Source organism: Marmota monax, unplaced genomic scaffold, assembly GCF_021218885.2.
Source record: "Marmota monax isolate L192 unplaced genomic scaffold, Marmota_monax_Labrador192_F-V1.1 WCK01_AAM20220418_F8-fsc00001, whole genome shotgun sequence".
In the NCBI taxonomy this organism is placed as follows: domain Eukaryota; kingdom Metazoa; phylum Chordata; class Mammalia; order Rodentia; family Sciuridae; genus Marmota; species Marmota monax.
Genome location: NW_026693777.1, coordinates 61,207,775 through 61,224,607, shown reverse-complemented (window position 1 = coordinate 61,224,607; position 16,833 = coordinate 61,207,775). Strand labels below are relative to the sequence as shown.

At 39.2% G+C, this 16,833-nt stretch overlaps 1 protein-coding gene and 1 long non-coding RNA gene across 2 annotated transcripts in view; both read left to right on the top strand.

The window, feature by feature from the left end:
* The window catches only part of Rora (RAR related orphan receptor A), a 675,937-nt gene that overhangs the window by 197,741 nt on the left and 461,363 nt on the right, over positions 1-16,833 (top strand). The gene's annotated exons all lie outside the window — the stretch shown is intronic.
* The window catches only part of LOC131424840 (uncharacterized), a 213,801-nt gene extending 196,968 nt beyond the window's left edge, over positions 1-16,833 (top strand). Inside the window, exon 2 of the long non-coding RNA XR_009228409.1 lies at positions 1-16,833. This exon is cut by the window's left edge and continues 189,638 nt beyond it. This is a non-coding gene — a long non-coding RNA (uncharacterized LOC131424840).

The following is a 16,833-nucleotide window of genomic DNA, read 5'->3' as shown; positions in this document are numbered from 1 at the left end:
GATTAAAAACAATCTCAAAACAAACCTCTGTCAAGCAGAACCCTTTAAAAATCAATGAGAGTTTTCTGAGAATAAAACTCACCTGTTTTCCCATTCCTTTTCCCCTAACCATGCTGTTAATTTTGACCACCCATTTGTCTTTCTACCACCTTGGCCTGGTCCATGCCAGCCGTATGAAGTGAAAAATTGATAGGAAAATGTAATTTGCTTCTTAAGTCTTCGATAGTTAACAGCTAAAACATTTTGTCATATTGGGTTTTGAATAATTGTGCCGAATCTACACTTAATTTTGCTGTAGACAGCTGGCCTTACGACCCTAGTTAACCTGTGTTTTCTTCTGTTCTTTCATCCTTTGGAAATGCGGTTCACAGAATACAAATTCGGAAAGGCATAAATTCTAACTCCTCAGAAGACAGGAATAGAAGTCAAAGTGACCTCAATAAATCAAAAGCAAGATGAAGTTCAATAGGGACAAATGTAAGGTAGGATACTTATGTCCAATGAGTGGACTCCCACATTTCAAATTGGGCACTACTGTGGTAGGAGACAAAGGTGTCAGTCAGTGACATGAGGAAGCTACACTGGTGGCCTTGTCTAAGGACCTACTGTGTGCCAGGCATCTTGTGTAAATTTACCTACCTACAGACAGACTGTTGTGATCTGCAGGCACTCTCTAAGTACCACATAATTTTTTCTTCCATTTTATAGATGTGGAAGCCGAGGTTAAGAGAGGTTAAATAATGTGCTCAAATGTTCAGTTAGTCAATGATTTAACTGGTTTTGGACTGTGCTCTTTCCACTTGACAAAGAGCACTTCATTATAGAGCTGTTATTTAAAAAGCCAACCCAGTTCTTGGCTGTATTAACTTAGATTTCACTTGAGAACTAGATAATAACCTTTTCAGTATACTATACATTAATTAAAATTTAAAAGAAAAATGAATAGGAGAAACTGGAGCAAGTCCAAAAATATCCCACCCAGCAAGAGAAATTGAAGATTGGCCTAATAGGAAAAGGCTCAAGGTATTTGGTATTGCTTAGCTAGGAAGAGTATGGTTATGGGGTGAGGGACACACTAATGGCCTATAAACATCTAAAAGGCAATAATAAAGATTTACATTTTACATAAATATTTGCAGTTTGCAAAGCACTTCCAGGTCAGTAATCTTATTGGTTTCTCACAATAGTTTATTAGTATAGGAGTCAGCACACTTTCCATAAAGTGTTAGATAGTTCAGTATGTTTGATTTGGCAGGATGCTCTCTGTCACTCAACTCTGATGGTGTAGTGTACAAAAGCAGCCATAGGCAGTTCCTAGACAAACAGACACCATGATCCAATAAAACTTTATTTACAATCTGAGACAGCAAGCTGGAGTTGGCTCATAGGCTATAATAATTTATACTTGTTATTATTGCCATGATACAGACGAAGAAATTGAGGCTCAGAAAGGTAAAGTGCGTTTTCCAGAGCAGCTCAGTGAATGGTTCTGGAACTGAAATTTCATTTTTCTGCATCATAGTTTGGTGCTCAATGAGATAGATAGAAGGCACATCCCCAGAAAGATTTCAGGGCATTTTGTCATCCCTAGATGCCATTTCTCTGTGATGGAAATTAAATTTGGAGCATGCAAATCAAGAAGTTGGACAACCACCTGGTGTCATGAAGCAGTGCATGCCAAACACTTGAGAAGGGATATCTGGTCAGAAAACTTTTCTCTGCTAGCCTGAAAGTTTCCTTGAAATGATCACTTAAGAATCTTTTTGAGACATGTGGATTTCATTTGAATGACAGCACTCCTGGACCTAGGTAAGAGAATACAGAAGGCTCACAAATTCATTTGTCTGGTTATCTTATTGGAACTGAATTTTAGCTAGCAAAGAATAAGACTGAAGTCATGATAAGACAGGAGTTAGTGTTTGGAGGGTTTGGGTGGGGCAGAAGGTTGTCAGCAACGTTTATTGTACAACTTGGGAATCCTATAGGAACAAATAAGGAAAGCCTAATATTATCAGCTAAATTTACTGTATTCATAAAACCATCTTCTAGCACATGTTTTACTTGCTGTGCTTGAATTATTTCTTCCAATCTTTCAAACAGTCCTGCAAGCTAGGTGCTGTTCTTGTCACATTTTCCAGGTAGGAAGACTGAGACACAAAGGCTCACAGTAAAAACAGTGGAAGTGAAATATCAAAATCATGCTTTCTCTGCTCTGCTATTGAAGGGCGCTCTTCCTGCTCGACTCTGGGGAAGGGAAGCACTATGCCACTGGGATGCCCAGGCTGATCTGTGTATGCCATTCTATGGCCTGCAGCTGGTGACCTCCCAGTGCTTTTTGTCTCTAATGGAGATGGAAATTCAGGGAAGCTGTGGAGAAAACTGAGGGCAGGCTCTCTGGAACTGAAGGCATCATTCCTGGGGTGGGTCTGTGACATGAACTCTAGCTGGAGAATGTTTACTCTTGTTTGTTAAAAGAACCCTTAAGTGGATACTTGCAGTGAGCTTGGTTAAACCTACCCTGCTTGGGGTTAAACACTCATAAATCAAAATAGCTCAAGTGACCCTAGTAAATGCCAGGTGCCCAGAAATGGCTAGAATAATTCAGTCTGCTCTGTAAGTGTCAAGTAGCTAAGACTTTTTTAAAAAACCATTCTTAGTCTCTCTCTCTCTCTCTCTCTCTCTCTCTCTCTGTGTGTGCATGTGTGTGTGTGCGCGCGCGCACGCAAACTTTTAGAAATACACTCTCAATGAGAATGTTTTCCTAGTATCTCCCTTGGGAAAATAAAAGGAAATGCTACTTTTGTTTCCTGTTTAAATTATAGTTTTATTCCAAACCACTATTCTAACACACACTTAGAGATTTATGCATTTAAAAACAAACAACAAATGTGAAACTTTTGCTGCTCAATTAGTCTTAACAATATTAGTTTTAGGTTATCATAATTAGAATTTCTTCCCAAATGTACACCCCTCTCGTAGAATTCAATAATTTTTAAAACCTGTTGAATAGGAAAGAAAGAGATTGGAGTAATGAGGAAATGGATCATTATAAGGAAGAGAATGTGAATTATAGAGCTTGTGGGAGAAGAAAGAGATGTAGATGGGAAAGAAAGGATATGAAGCCAGAAGTGTGTGCAGACAGAAGCAGGGGCAGTCAGGAGAGCTGGATTTGGAGGCAGAAGATCTGGTCTAGTCCCTGGCTTTGTCCTCCCTGCATAACCCTTGACTTCTCACTAGACCTTCATCAGATTCCTTTCACATTATGTAGGAATAATCATAGAAACCTTTTTAAAAAGTGCATATGCTACATGAAGTGGGTAAAGGTGCTTGGCTTAGACAATAAATGTGTGTGGACTCCAAGTGTCTTGAAGTGAACAGCAGAACAGAACCAAGGAACCAGACTCAGGGCTATAAGTGGGAAGGGGAAGGAAGAAGCTCAGAGTGTAAATACCTGTGGGTGCTATGTGGGTGCTCCTGGCCAGCAGTCCTCATCTCCAGGTGCTGAAGGCAGTACCCTCTTGCTGTCCACAACACATGACATAGCATCCTTCCTGCAACATGTCCAGGCCACTAACTTTCCCCAGAACCTTATAAGCCAAGAATAGGAACAAGGATGTGTGTGAAGTCTTAGAGATGGATACTTAGAGGGATGATCTGGGTTCTTCAGGGGCTACAACACTGCTTGAAGCACAGGTTCTCCCCAGTGGTACTCAATTCAGGTTCTGGGGTACCCTGAAAAAACCCTCATGGAAAAGCACACCATATTCTCTCAAATATACAATTTTCCTCCCCAAAGCTAGGGATTTTTATAAGCTAAATTTACATTTAATTCTTCTCTTCCAGTGTCTCTTCTTTTTAATTCACCATCTGACAGAGAACAGTTAGTATATAACCCAAAGCATATGTGGGAGGCTTGTTCCTCTCTGCCTAAATATGAGTTTAATAAAAAGTAGCAGTTAAACATATGTTAAAAATGAAGCAGTACAGTTGGGGGCAAAGACTAAAAGGCAACACAACTGTTTATTAGTTGTGTTTTTCATTTTCATGTTCAGAGAATTTTAAGACCTGGACCCAATTTTTTTTAAGATACAGCGAAATCTGTGCAGTTATATATCCTGTTATGGTCTTTATTTTCTACAGATAAACACTGGATTGGCAATGTTGAAGTCCATGCCCAAAACTATGAGCATCAATTAGCAAATTAATGAATTAAGATCCTTATTGGTATCAATTGTCCAGGTTAATAATGTCAGGGCTAACAGCATGCTACCTCAGGAGAGAGCTTTAGCATTACTTGTAGAAGTCAGCTCAAGACAGTGTTAAGTGGTTTTGGCACCTGGATCATGGTTCAGGATCTGTGAGTTCTCCACATAGTCAGGACCAATCAGATGCTTTCATTTCTCATTGCTATTATAGCTTTATTAAGACTGTCCCTCCAACTTAAAATCAACGATAGTCTGGCACCTACTGGTGTGAATAAACAGTTCCTTTATTTGCCAATTGTTCTTGCTGCGTCATAAGGATGAATCAAGGTGGAGACATCTTTCATCTTGGTGTAGCTATTTAAGAACAGGACTGTGGTCAGATGCAGGGGTGCAACCTATAATCCCAGAAGCTTGGGAGGGAGGCTGATGCAGGCGGATCAGGAGTTTAAAGTCAACCTCAGCAACTTAGTGAGGCCCTAAGCAATTCAGTGAGACCCTGTTTCTAAATAAAATACAAAAAAAAAAAAAAAAGGGCTGGGGATGTGATTCAGTGGTTAAATGCCCCTGGGTTCAATCCCCGGTACCAAATAAATAAATAAATAAATAAATAATTACAGGACTGTGCCCAGAATTGTGGCTTGTGCTAGTCAGACTGGCATTATGACCAAATCTTGGAGGCAGGCTAACTTTATAAAGAACAGATCCTGCCGTTTTGGAGGTTTAGGGGCATGGTGCTTGGAATCTGCTCTGGTATGGTGATGGATCACAGAGTCTCCAGGTGGCCTACAGCAACATATGACAAAGAGACAGAGTGTGTATGTCAGTGTCTATGTGTCTGACCTCTGCCCTTCTTAGAAAGCCACCAGAATTCAATCATGGGTGAGCCACCCTAAGGACTTATCTAAGCCATTTAATCACTTCCCAAAGTCCTCACCTTCAAACACCACATTTGATTAAGTTTTCAACTCTTACTAGCATTAACATATAACTTTAGTATTAAAGTCCTGTGTGAGTTTGGGTACAGGGATGGGGACACCAAGGGACAATCATAGCATGATTGTTCCTTTTATTGTAGTGAAACTAAGAGAGCAAACCCTAACTTCTATTGAAATACATATTCTTCACTCTGTGTTAATGACATCAGTGATTACTTTCCTTACCCATTCTTCCCAATGGGCAAGAGAGAAGCTTTAGGACAGAGAATGGGCTGGAAAACACTGAGTTATGGTCTTCTTCCAAAGCTTTAAATACTTAAAGGAACAGGTCAATAATAGCATATCACATTCTCAGTGTAGTTTTAATTTGCGTTTCTCTGATTGCTAGATGTATTGAACTTTTTTTCATATATTTGTTGATCACTCATATTTCTTCTGAGAAGTGTCTGTTCAATTCCTTTGCCCATTTATTGATTGGGTTAATTTACAATAGCTAAACTATGGAGCCAACCTACATGCCCTTCAACAGATGAACGGATAAAGAAAATGTGGTAAATATTCACAATGGATTACTCCTCAGCCATTAAGAAGAATGACTTTATGACATTTGCAAGTAAACTGGAAACTGTCATGATAAGTGAAATAAACCAGTCCCAAAATAGGCAAAGGTCAATTGTTTTCCCTGATATGTGGAAAATAACCCACATAAGGAGGGAGAGGGGAAAATAGATATTTAATAGATTAGACAAAGGGGAATGAAGGCAAGGGAGGGGGAATAGGAAAAGGAAGGAGAATAATTGTCCTATGAACATACATGAATACACCACAGTGAATCCCACCATCATGTACATCCATAATAATGGGGTCCTAATTAGAATAAGATATATTCCATGCTTATATAATTAAGTCAAAATGAATTCTACTGCATGTATAACTAGAATGAACCAATAAAATATTTAAACAACAATAACAACAACAAATTACCTGACTGTAGGTGTAAGTCATGGATTAGGGGCAAGAAATGGTTCTCCTTCTGTGAGTCAGACCCTTTCCACCTAATAGGAATCAATCTAGTAGCAGGTGATGCCCTGTTTCTCAGAGTTGGGCTTGCTTACTGCTGCTCCGTGCTCCGAGCACCCAGTTTCCAAGAAAGCCAGCTGATATCTGCCCAGTGGGTGCAGGAAGACTGTAGTCAGATCTTTTGAGAGGACTAAAGCAAATATTTTCTTTTGCCCTCTTAAGTTCAATGTCATTGTCTTGGGTTTCATGGAGAAAAATAGCCATGGGATGCAGTAGACATTAAATTGCACTTCTTTTTGTTACCTTATCATCTCATTAAAATTCTACTTTTATCATGGTAGAGCACTTGACTTGCACATGTGAGGCACTGGGTTCCATCCTTAGCACCACATTAAATAAATAAATAAATAAAACAAAGGTATTGTGTCCACGTTCAACTTTTTTTAAAAAACACCTTTTTATAAAACACTTTAAACACCTTGCATATGTTTCTCTACAATTTGATATTTAAGGTTTATTATAAGCTTAAATAGTTTAATAGTAAAGCATATCATTCCTGGCATATTATAGATATTTTAATTTAAAACATAAAGATCTTCTATCACTTTTGAGATATATCCAGTGACATCTAAGTAATATCTGGAGTGAATATTTGCCATCTTTTATTTTATTTTTTTTTAAATGTATAAGCCAGCTTTTCAATACTAAAAAACTCACATATTTTTTTCTGAACTTGTGTTTCTGTTGTTTCTCTGTGAAATTTTATATTAATGTTATATATTTTTATGCTCAAAGGCTTTTATTTATCGTTCTATCATAATCCTTTGCAATAAAACTGTGTATAAAAATTTCAATTTTAAAAGTCCTGTGACCATGACCTCTGGGTAGTAAAAATGGATTGATGTATCATAGTAATGATTTTTAGTGCAAAGTTGATCAGAACAATACAAATATATTAAATATTTAAACATAATTGTTAAATATGAAAATGAAAACTTCTTGGGGCCGGAGTCGTGGCTCAGTGGTAGAGCGCTTGCCTTGCACATGCAAGGCACTGGGTTCCATCCTCAGCACCACATTAAATGAATAAATAAGTAAAACAAAGGTATTGTGTCCATGTTCAACTAAAAAAATTTTTTTTTTTTTTAAAAAGGTGAAAACTTCTTGGCATTGCATTGTTTAATGAGATGGTTTCCCTTGCACCCAAGAAGTTAACTTTCCCATGGATTAATATTACTTATTGCCAAGGATTCAAGCAATTCCATCCTCAGTTTTGGTTTACATCATGTAAATGGTGAGCATTGTCTACCTCTTCGGAGACAGAAACAGTTTTGTTTAGAACACTGTAATTTTTGTCTTTGGAATTATGAATAACATACCCCAAACAACAAAACACTAGCAGCAATATTTAGTGATCTCTCAGGTGGAAACATTGTCAGGTCCTCTCCTGATTTTATGGAAAGCAAAGAACTGCAGGACACCTGGATTCCCAAAGTATGTGGTGATCATTCTTTGGAGGCATCTGCTTTCTCAATGTGGATTAAAAAAAAAGCGTATCTCAAAGTCTACAAAATACGAAGAGACTAAATATTACGTGTATTCTTCTACTTAGTGAGATGCTGCTTAACCTGCAGCTACTTAGAGTGTTGGTAATTTAGAAATATTGGTAATTCCAGTATCCCTTTGCTTGCCACACAAAATTTTTTATGGAATTATGGTAAAAATGCTTTTATCATGTCATTTAAATACATATTCATCAAATCTTAGATTCGCAGATTTAGCTCATTTAGGGCATAGAAAATATAACCTAATTGTCTTCATTATTTAATCAGACAGCCAAGTCAAATTTATTTTGTGCCAGAAAAAATTCTGATTCCATTTTCTGTGAATGCATCTTTCAATATGATAATATGCATTCCTGTGACAACCATATCACTTTTGAATTTGAAATTTAACTTCTAATTTGATTACGATGTAGCAACATGAGGGTAAGTATAAAAAATATATTTGGGGGAATAGAGAGACTGTTCAATAAATTTTTGTTAAGCAAGTAGTTGAAACTTACTTTTAACCCATATATCAAATTGGCCTTTTCTGGGGGCACTGCAGTGACATTGATAGCTCTGGGACTTGCCAGGGGTATGAATTCTGTCCTTCTGCTACAAAGTAGAAAGATAGTTGTAAGATAAATGCTTAAAACACAGTTAGCATTGAGTGGATAGATGGTTGCATAACGGCGATATACTGGCATGACACCTTGACTTAGGGAAGTTGAAATTCTGGAAATTAATTCCATTAAAATTATGTGTGTTCATGTTCTTCAAGGAAAGATGTTTGTTGACACTTTTTCATTGAAAACCACCGTAACAAAGAAAGAAATAATCCCCCCAAACTAAGGACTGGACCTCAAAGAGGACTCTATTTGGGATTAGGAGAATTAGTCAGTTGTGGCCAGTGGCCATTGATAAGTCCTTCAGGCTGAATGTATTTCTCTTTCCCTTTGTGTTAATGGTCTTTTGGAAGACAATGAAAACCATATATAATGCAAAGTCTAGAGAACCCCACTCCTGACACTCAAGCATTCCAGAACACTGGCAAGAAAAGCCGAAATAGCATCTACTGAGTACATATTCTGTGGAGGTGGTTTTCCATGTCTTTGTCACATTTCTTTTTCCCTGTTCTATACAGAGTCTAGTAACCCTCCTCAGGGCACATAGTCAGCAAGCAGCTATAACTGGTTCCAGAGTCCATCCAGGAGAAATTGCCCATTAGCTGCTTTCTCCTTCTTCTTGACACTTCATGATTCCCCATGACTTAGGAGACAATCAGAGTCAAAATAGCATCTCCAGAGAAACTCATTGCTTTTTTTTTTTTTTTTTTGAAATTGCAAAACAATTACATGGTCATGGAAATCATGAAAGATAAAAAAAAATCACCGAGCAACAAATATCATCTCTAAGCTGGCCACTGAGAGATGACTTTGAACATTTTGGAGGATCTATATTCATCTGGAATGACATATGTACATGGGTACACATATGTACATAATGGGTACACATCTCTACTCATAGCAGAGAGGGTAACTGGTTTAGACTAATACATACCTGGGTTTAAATCTCCATTTCCTTGTTTTCCAGTTTCTTTATATGTGAAAAGACCATAATAATAGTACGTACTTCATGGGATTGTTATGAGTGTTAGATGATGTGAGCACACTTAGATAAATGCTTAAAACACAGTTAGGATTGAGTGGATAGATGGTTGCATAATGGCTAGAGATAGATAGATAAATAGATAGAGATATACAAATATGTCTTAGATCTTATTTTATTTTTTTGGTTAATAACATTTCCTAAACATGCACCAACTTCATTAATTATGTACTGCTGTAAGCATAGCTAATAATCCATTGTCTTAATGTAATATAATTAACTTACCCAATTGTCCCATTATTGGACAACAATTTGCAATTTCTAAACAATGATGTGAGGAATATCCCACTGCATATGCCTCATACAGTAAAATACCCAAGTGGAATCACTGCACTAGACTGTACACATTCAAGGCATCTTCAACATGTTGCCTACTTTAATTCCAGAAAGACTCAAACAATTTACATTCCAACTCTGAAAAAAGACATGGAAGTGCCCGTTTGCATAAGCCCTCATCAACATTGGTATGTCTTTCTTTTTCATCTTTGCTAATTGGATAAGTTCGTAAAACTGCAACACATTTTAGTTTACATTTCTTTGATTACAAGTGAGGTTTGACATCCTTTCTAATTTCTTTAGATTAAAAAAAATCTAGCAGTGAGAATGCATGCAGGTGTTTGTTCTACTCACGTTACTTAGTCATTTATTTTCATTCCCACGTCTGTATCCACTTCTTTTCTGTAGGAGGCATAAAATTAAAGTTCAGTTTTCTTAGAATGAGTATGTATGCATAAGAGGTTTAATCAATAACTGACAGAGGAAATGGGGGTTCAGAGTGCTCTCCCAGGTCTCTGTGGATTCCTACTCTTTGAATCTGGCTGTTGCTTCTCTGACAGGTATACTTCTTAGCTCCAGGGACCTGGACCAGACAGCTCTCAGCCCTCCCTTTGCCCAATGTGCCTTGGGACTCTGGACATCGCAGAAATACATATGGCCTAGAGAATGTAAAAGGTCACGGGATTATTTTTAGATGGGAAAAATAAGACTCCATTTTAAGCTTAAGGAATTCTATAAGAGTTGGTTCTTCTTGCTGTGTTATTTGTATTCCAGGTTTCATTTTTCTCTTCTCTCTGGTAAATTATACTTTTCTACAACAAGAAGTAAGTTCTGTCAATAAAGAAAGCAAATGCATAAGAAGGAATTTAAATAATAGAAGAAAATGTCCCAGACCTAAAAAATCTTCTTGTTCACAAATTGACAGAGTGAGAAGGATTTTTCTCACTTTGCAAAGACATGAAACCTCATCTTGTCTGAAGTCCCTTCACTCTGGCATCTGAAATGTGTGACACAAGCTCCCCGCTGTTTGTCTTCATCCTCGGACTTTTATTTTTTGACCATGAGAATAGATTTCTCACTGAGAGAGCGACGGAGACGGAGTGAGGCAGGGCAGCAGCAGTGTCGCAGGCCTATGCCTTCCCCCTGCCAGCCCCCCGGGTCCCATATCCCTCCCTCCAGGAAAAGCACAGGGCCTCTTTGGCTTTGGCCTCAGCTGGAGTGAAGCAGAATTATTAGCTGAGCCTTTTTGCAGATTTCAGCCATTTCTTTCTTCTTCTAGAAGTAGTGTGGCATAAAGATAATTTTTTTTTCTCAAAGTGGTTTCTGCTCTCCTACATCGCCCCCCTCAGCCCACACACACATGCCTGGCCTTGTTTTGCATTCTGTAGTTGAACTAAACTTTAAAACTTGCTTGTTTAAATAAATACTCACAGGCCTCACATGGACACAAGCCCACATGGTCAGTAGGACCGCAATAAGCATTTGAAGGCACCAAAGATAAATCTAGTTTGTCTTTGAATTTCAAAAGTTTGCATCTCCCAGCTGGAATCCTTGAGTGGGCCTGCATTCATATATATTCAATACAAGCATCAACGGGATCCTAATTAATGAGTTTGTTCATTCTTCTTGCCAGCTGGGGACAAAAAGCATTGTTTGGTCTCTAGCCATTATGTGTGTGAATTTGGAATCCCCAGATTTCAAATCACTAGATCAGCAGATTATTTAGGCTCTTCTGTCCCTTAAGATTTCTAAAAGTTGTAGACATTTTCTTATAATGACTAATGATTAGGGGCAACTTTTTTTTTTCCTTTTTCAGGCTACATATTACACAGCCTATCTTAATGGATGCAGATTGATAGATTGTTAGATGCTGTCCTTGTATTTTCAAGTGACTTATGGAAAGTCAGTTTTGTGACATTGGTAAGCTCAAGTTATTTATATTCCCTGGCTGGGTGCATGTAATAACTCCTCTCCAAATTGGAGCATCAGCTCCATTGATGAAAGGATCCCTTTGCACAATTTATACCCTAAAGTGGCATCATTCATGAGAATGATTTGCTTGCAGAGATTAGTTCTCTGACTGGCTGATGCTTTGGATAAACTAAGAAGAGGGCTGGCTATTTCCTCACTTAGAGGTAGGCAGCATTCACAAACTCCAAAGTATTTTTTCAATGTGCTACAAGCCCTTTAATCTCTGTATGGCATTGTTTTAGCACTGAGTAAGTCTCCTCAAAGCCCAAGATTAAATTAGGAGAAATCCCCCTGCTGCTTCTATTGAATTGAGTTAATATAATGAGTTTATTGTTAAATTAAACAAAATGAAACTTGCCATGTGGTAGAAATATGGCTGATATCACAGTGGGATTTTTTTTTCCTTCCTACCTTCCTTCCGTGCTGTTTGGAGGTGGTTTATTGAATCCACAGCTACAACTTCAGCACACTGACTCCACGTCCCTGGGGAGATGAAAGCTGACAGTTAAGGCTGGCATGTGAAGCAGAAAGGAACTTAAGCCTCTCGGGTGGTAAGAGACAGTGAGCCCTCCTGTGACCAGCTCTTGCTTCATAGATGCAGGTGCTACTGCAGTGAGGACAGGGTCTATTTCCTTTCCACTGCTCTTATTAAGAAACAGAGGGGGTGGCCTGGGTGTGTGACTCGGTAGCAGAGCTCTTACCTAGCAGGTGAGGCCCTGAGTTCAATCCCCAGAACCAAACAAGCAAACAAACACAAGAAAGGATGCAGCCACCCAAGTCACCTGGAGACCTCAGAGAAAGGTGCTAAGGTGGCTGCCAGCTGCCCTCCTGTCCAGCAGTGCCTGAGCAGGCTACGTTTGCTTGATGTTTGCCATCTTCACTAGATGCTACCCCACTCTCTGTCCTCTTGCCCATGTGACTGATTCAGCCCAGATTTTTGCAGAATCTTTCTTGTCATTGTCTCACTGGTTTAAAGGTCACTGCCTCAGAGAGCTCTTTTCCTCTGCCACATAGAAGTAGCTTCTCCATCACTCCCTGTCGTATTCCCTGAGTTTATTTTTGTCATATTTCCTACTACCAAATGCTGCTTCATCATCAGCGTGGGTATTTACGGCTGCTCACTCCTCTTTCTAGAAAATAAACTCTTGTCAGAGCCGATCTCATTCTGGCTTCTCCCCCCGACCCCCATCCCACAATATCCAGAGGAGAGCAAGAATTGAGAAGATGTCTGTGAAGGTGCGACTCCTCTGCCTTCCTGTGGGGACCTGGGCAGGCTTCTTGACTTCTCTGGATGTTAGACTGTTTGCTGATGACAGTGGAAATAGTCAATACCTTCTCAGGGTGGCACTGTGAGAGTTAAACCTTCTGTAAGTAAACTAGTCCACCACACGGCTGGTTTCCTTCTTTGGACTCTGACATTTCTGCCTCAAATGCTTTGTCTACCTCTTGGAAGTCATGCCTTGAACAGCCAGGAAGAATATTGTTATGGGGTTGATGGTTCCAAATGGGAAGCCATGCTCCAAGTTGAGTTATTAATGACTTTTCTATAGCACACTCTTTCCCTCCCACAGGGTTTTATAATTCGTTTTTAAAGGCATCATTTCCTCCAGCAGACCATGGATTGGCTTTAGTTCAGCAGTGGTCAGAGGGATGGGATTTCTTCTGCTGATAAGGCACACCAGTGGTGAAGTGTCCAAGGATCCTTGAGAAACCACTGGGTGAAGAGCTGGGGTTGTAGTCGGTGATAGAGCACTTGCATAGCATGCATGAGGCCCTGGGTTTGATCCTCAGGACCACATAAAGATAAATAAATAAAGATATTAGGTCCATCTACAACTAAAAAAAAAATTTCTGTAAAAAAACCACTGGGTTAGATCTTTGTAAGAAAAATTAGGGAACACCTCCTTTAATACCTTCATTAGCTTTCTCAGTTGAGAAAGATTTTTTTAAAAATTTTACTTCAGTTTTTGATTAAAAGATCATCTTGAACTCAAACTATTTGCTGCAACCTTTGAACTTGCAGATAAGGAAACTGAGGACAAACGATGATAAGATACTTATTACAGTTCTTGCTCCATGGAGGCTTTGTTATCTGGTTGATTGCTTCTTACCTGGCTGGACTCCCTCCCAAACAGCCCACCTGCATTTCTTCTGCTTTGGTATAATATTTCAAAGCCTCTTATACAAGTCAGCCACGATAGTAATTGAGTTGCTCTTTTTCTTTTCTTATGAACTCAAAACCACCCTAATTCCTCTAATCTTTCCCCATTAGGTCTGTCTTCCATGTAGTTAGTGGCTTCTGTTCCTCCTTACCTCATCAGCACTGTCTGTGCTCTCCCGAAGGGCAGCGCTGGCCCTTACCTCTGCCTGTAGTCGCAAGCATTCTCAGACAAAGGACTCCTTGCCTTAGAGCTGTGATCCTGGGTGCTCTCACTTCAAATTTCTCTCACCAGAGCAGTTCATTATCAGTGTTGATTGTGGAATGTCCACTTTGGATCTGATATTGCTTAAACTGCTGCCTCTCATCTTTTACATTAGTCAGCTGGTTAGCAGGACAATCTGTTCCCAGGCTTTAAACTGTGTATATTTAGTGTCTTAAAACATCCAGTTGATCCTAGGGAAACCTGTATAAGCAGCAGGTTAAGCGAATAAAATGTGATTTAGTATAGTAACCATTTATTATCATAAACATTTTTTTTAATTCTTATCATCATCATCACCAAGAACCATCAAATATATTTTCCAGAAAGATGTTTAGCTAACAATTTTTTGAAGAAAACTAAATGCTATAATTTTATATCTGTTCAGTGATTTGAACTGTGAAATGTTACCACTGAAAAAGGTTTGCCTTTCTAACTGTTGATCTGCTGTAAACGTAGTACCTTGGTGTACAGGAAGTCTTACAGTCTTGAAGAAGTTCTGTTTGGATGCCTTTTCTTGGAGGGAAACAACATATTGAGTTTTTGTCTGTGATTCAGCTGCTTTCATTTTCTTTTAGCAAAGTCTGCTTAGAATTTGCCCCCAGAATCTGATCCTCTTCTAAATGGCCATGAGGCAGTTTTCATGGCCTTCAATTCAGAAAGGGCAGGGACTGTTTTGAACTCAACAGAAAAACATGAGAACCCAGCAGCAAAACCCTTCCCTTCCCTTCTTATCCACACGTATGGCCAGATGAGCCCCCAGTACACAGAGATAGGTATACAGGAAGTCTAGGTAAGACTGTGGCTAGGGTGGAGGTGGCTAGAATTAAATGTGTGTGTGTGTGTGGTGGGGGGGGCGTGACATGTCCCCAGCCTGCCTTGTACTAAAGGGCATGTCACATACAACATACCTGCAACCTTGGATTATATGAGCCTTTCCTCTTGTAAAATGGGGATGTAAGTTATTTTGGAGGGGGGCGGTCTCAAAGGTAAGATAAGCAACATCATGAATACAAGCTACCAAGTATCACAGGTCAGGTCTAGGTAGGGCAAAAGTCCTTCAAGAGTCTCGGCTGTCCCTCGTAGAATGGGCCTTGATCATAGTGAGCTCCCCTTCCTTTAGAACCTCATCTTTAAATGTACTCTGGGAAACCTCACATGGCAGTGTTTTAGGGCCCTGCATGCAATGAGATGAATCTCTCCATCAAACAGTGAGGTTTTTAATTGCTCAGCAACCAGTTCCTCAATTTTAATTATTTTCAGTGCCAGGGGTCCATAGAAGATTTAACTTCAAAAGGAATTCTACTGCGATTTTTTTAAAGCTACTTGATAACCACCTCACTTGATGATTTTTAAACTCTCTTCTAACTCTGGAATGCTGTGACTATAGCAAACAACAGATTTAAGGTCCCCCAAATTTCCAAAGAACCTCCTGATTTTACTGTCCATGCTCTTTCCCAAAAAGGTTGGCCTTCTTGTAGATGGGGGCTGGTGGTCTGGCCATCCTTTTTCTGAGTTGTACTTCATAGTTCCTTGTCAGTTTGTTTTTGCTTTGCAAGATGAGCATTTCCATGCTTACCTCTAGGATGTCCCTTCTGGTGTGTTAGAAGGGTCTGCAGAGATGCAGAAGGGGAGACCCAGGCCATATTCAAGAGAGATACAGAGGCTTTGGCCAGACTATCACAGCAGCAGCAGCCTTCCAAAGAGGCTGGCACCATGTGCATGCTGATAGGAGTCTGGGTTAAAAGGAACAGACAAAGCAAACCAAAGTCACATGGGATTTCCAGACTTTCCTTTGGGCTTCTGAAGCCATACCTAAGCCATCCCCCTTTGGTCTCATTAACTCTGCTTCTGAGCACCACATCACCCATCTTCAGTGTGGCTGGTGGGATCCAAACAGCATCATAGCACCTCTCCATGAACAGTATGGTAAAGACATAAACCAGAGTCTTATCTTGGATTAGTCACAGTAAGTGATTTCCTCGAGATTGAGAAGGATGACTTGCCCAATCACTGAAGCCAAGCTGAAGGAAACATGAAGATCCAAATAGGAGAAAATGTAGGTTTGGGGTGACAGAAATGCCTCTGTGAATCTCCTGCTCTGATGATGGGAAGATGGGACAACAGGAAACAGGATTTTTTTTAAAGCCATTAACTATTATGCAGAATTTATCCATGAGTACTTTCTAAGGAGATAAACACGAGTGCTTGAGTGTAACACTAGAGTTCTTAATTTTTCAAAGAACACACTTTGAGAAGCAATGATTGTCAGAGGAAAACATTTTTCTGGAAATGTTTTTAATTTTATTTAATAAAAATATTACTTTCTAGAAAGTTGATGATAGTTATAAATACCATATTTGCTTTAAAATATTAGCAGAGGATGCCATTTAAAAGAAGAAAAACTGGAAGGTGAACAAATTCCAGCACCAGAAGACTCATATCTAGAAGGAAAAAAAAGCAAACCTGGGTGCTGTGGATGAACTACTTTTCTTTTCAAAGCCTCAGTTTTTATATTGATTTAGTAAGGGGATTAGACCATATAATCCAATGCCTTTTCACCTTCAATTTTATATTATTCTCTTTCTGATCCAAGCAAGTGTTCTCATTTCACTGCAAATCAGTATAGTTCAGGCAACCAGACAGCTAACCAGTACTCCCCATGTCAAGGCTTTTTAGAGCAACTAACTCAAGTGCCCAACATATTTGACTTTCAGATTCATTCTCTCTCTCTCTCTCTCTCTCTCTCTCTCTCTCTCTCTCTCTCTCTTTCACACACACACACACAACATTC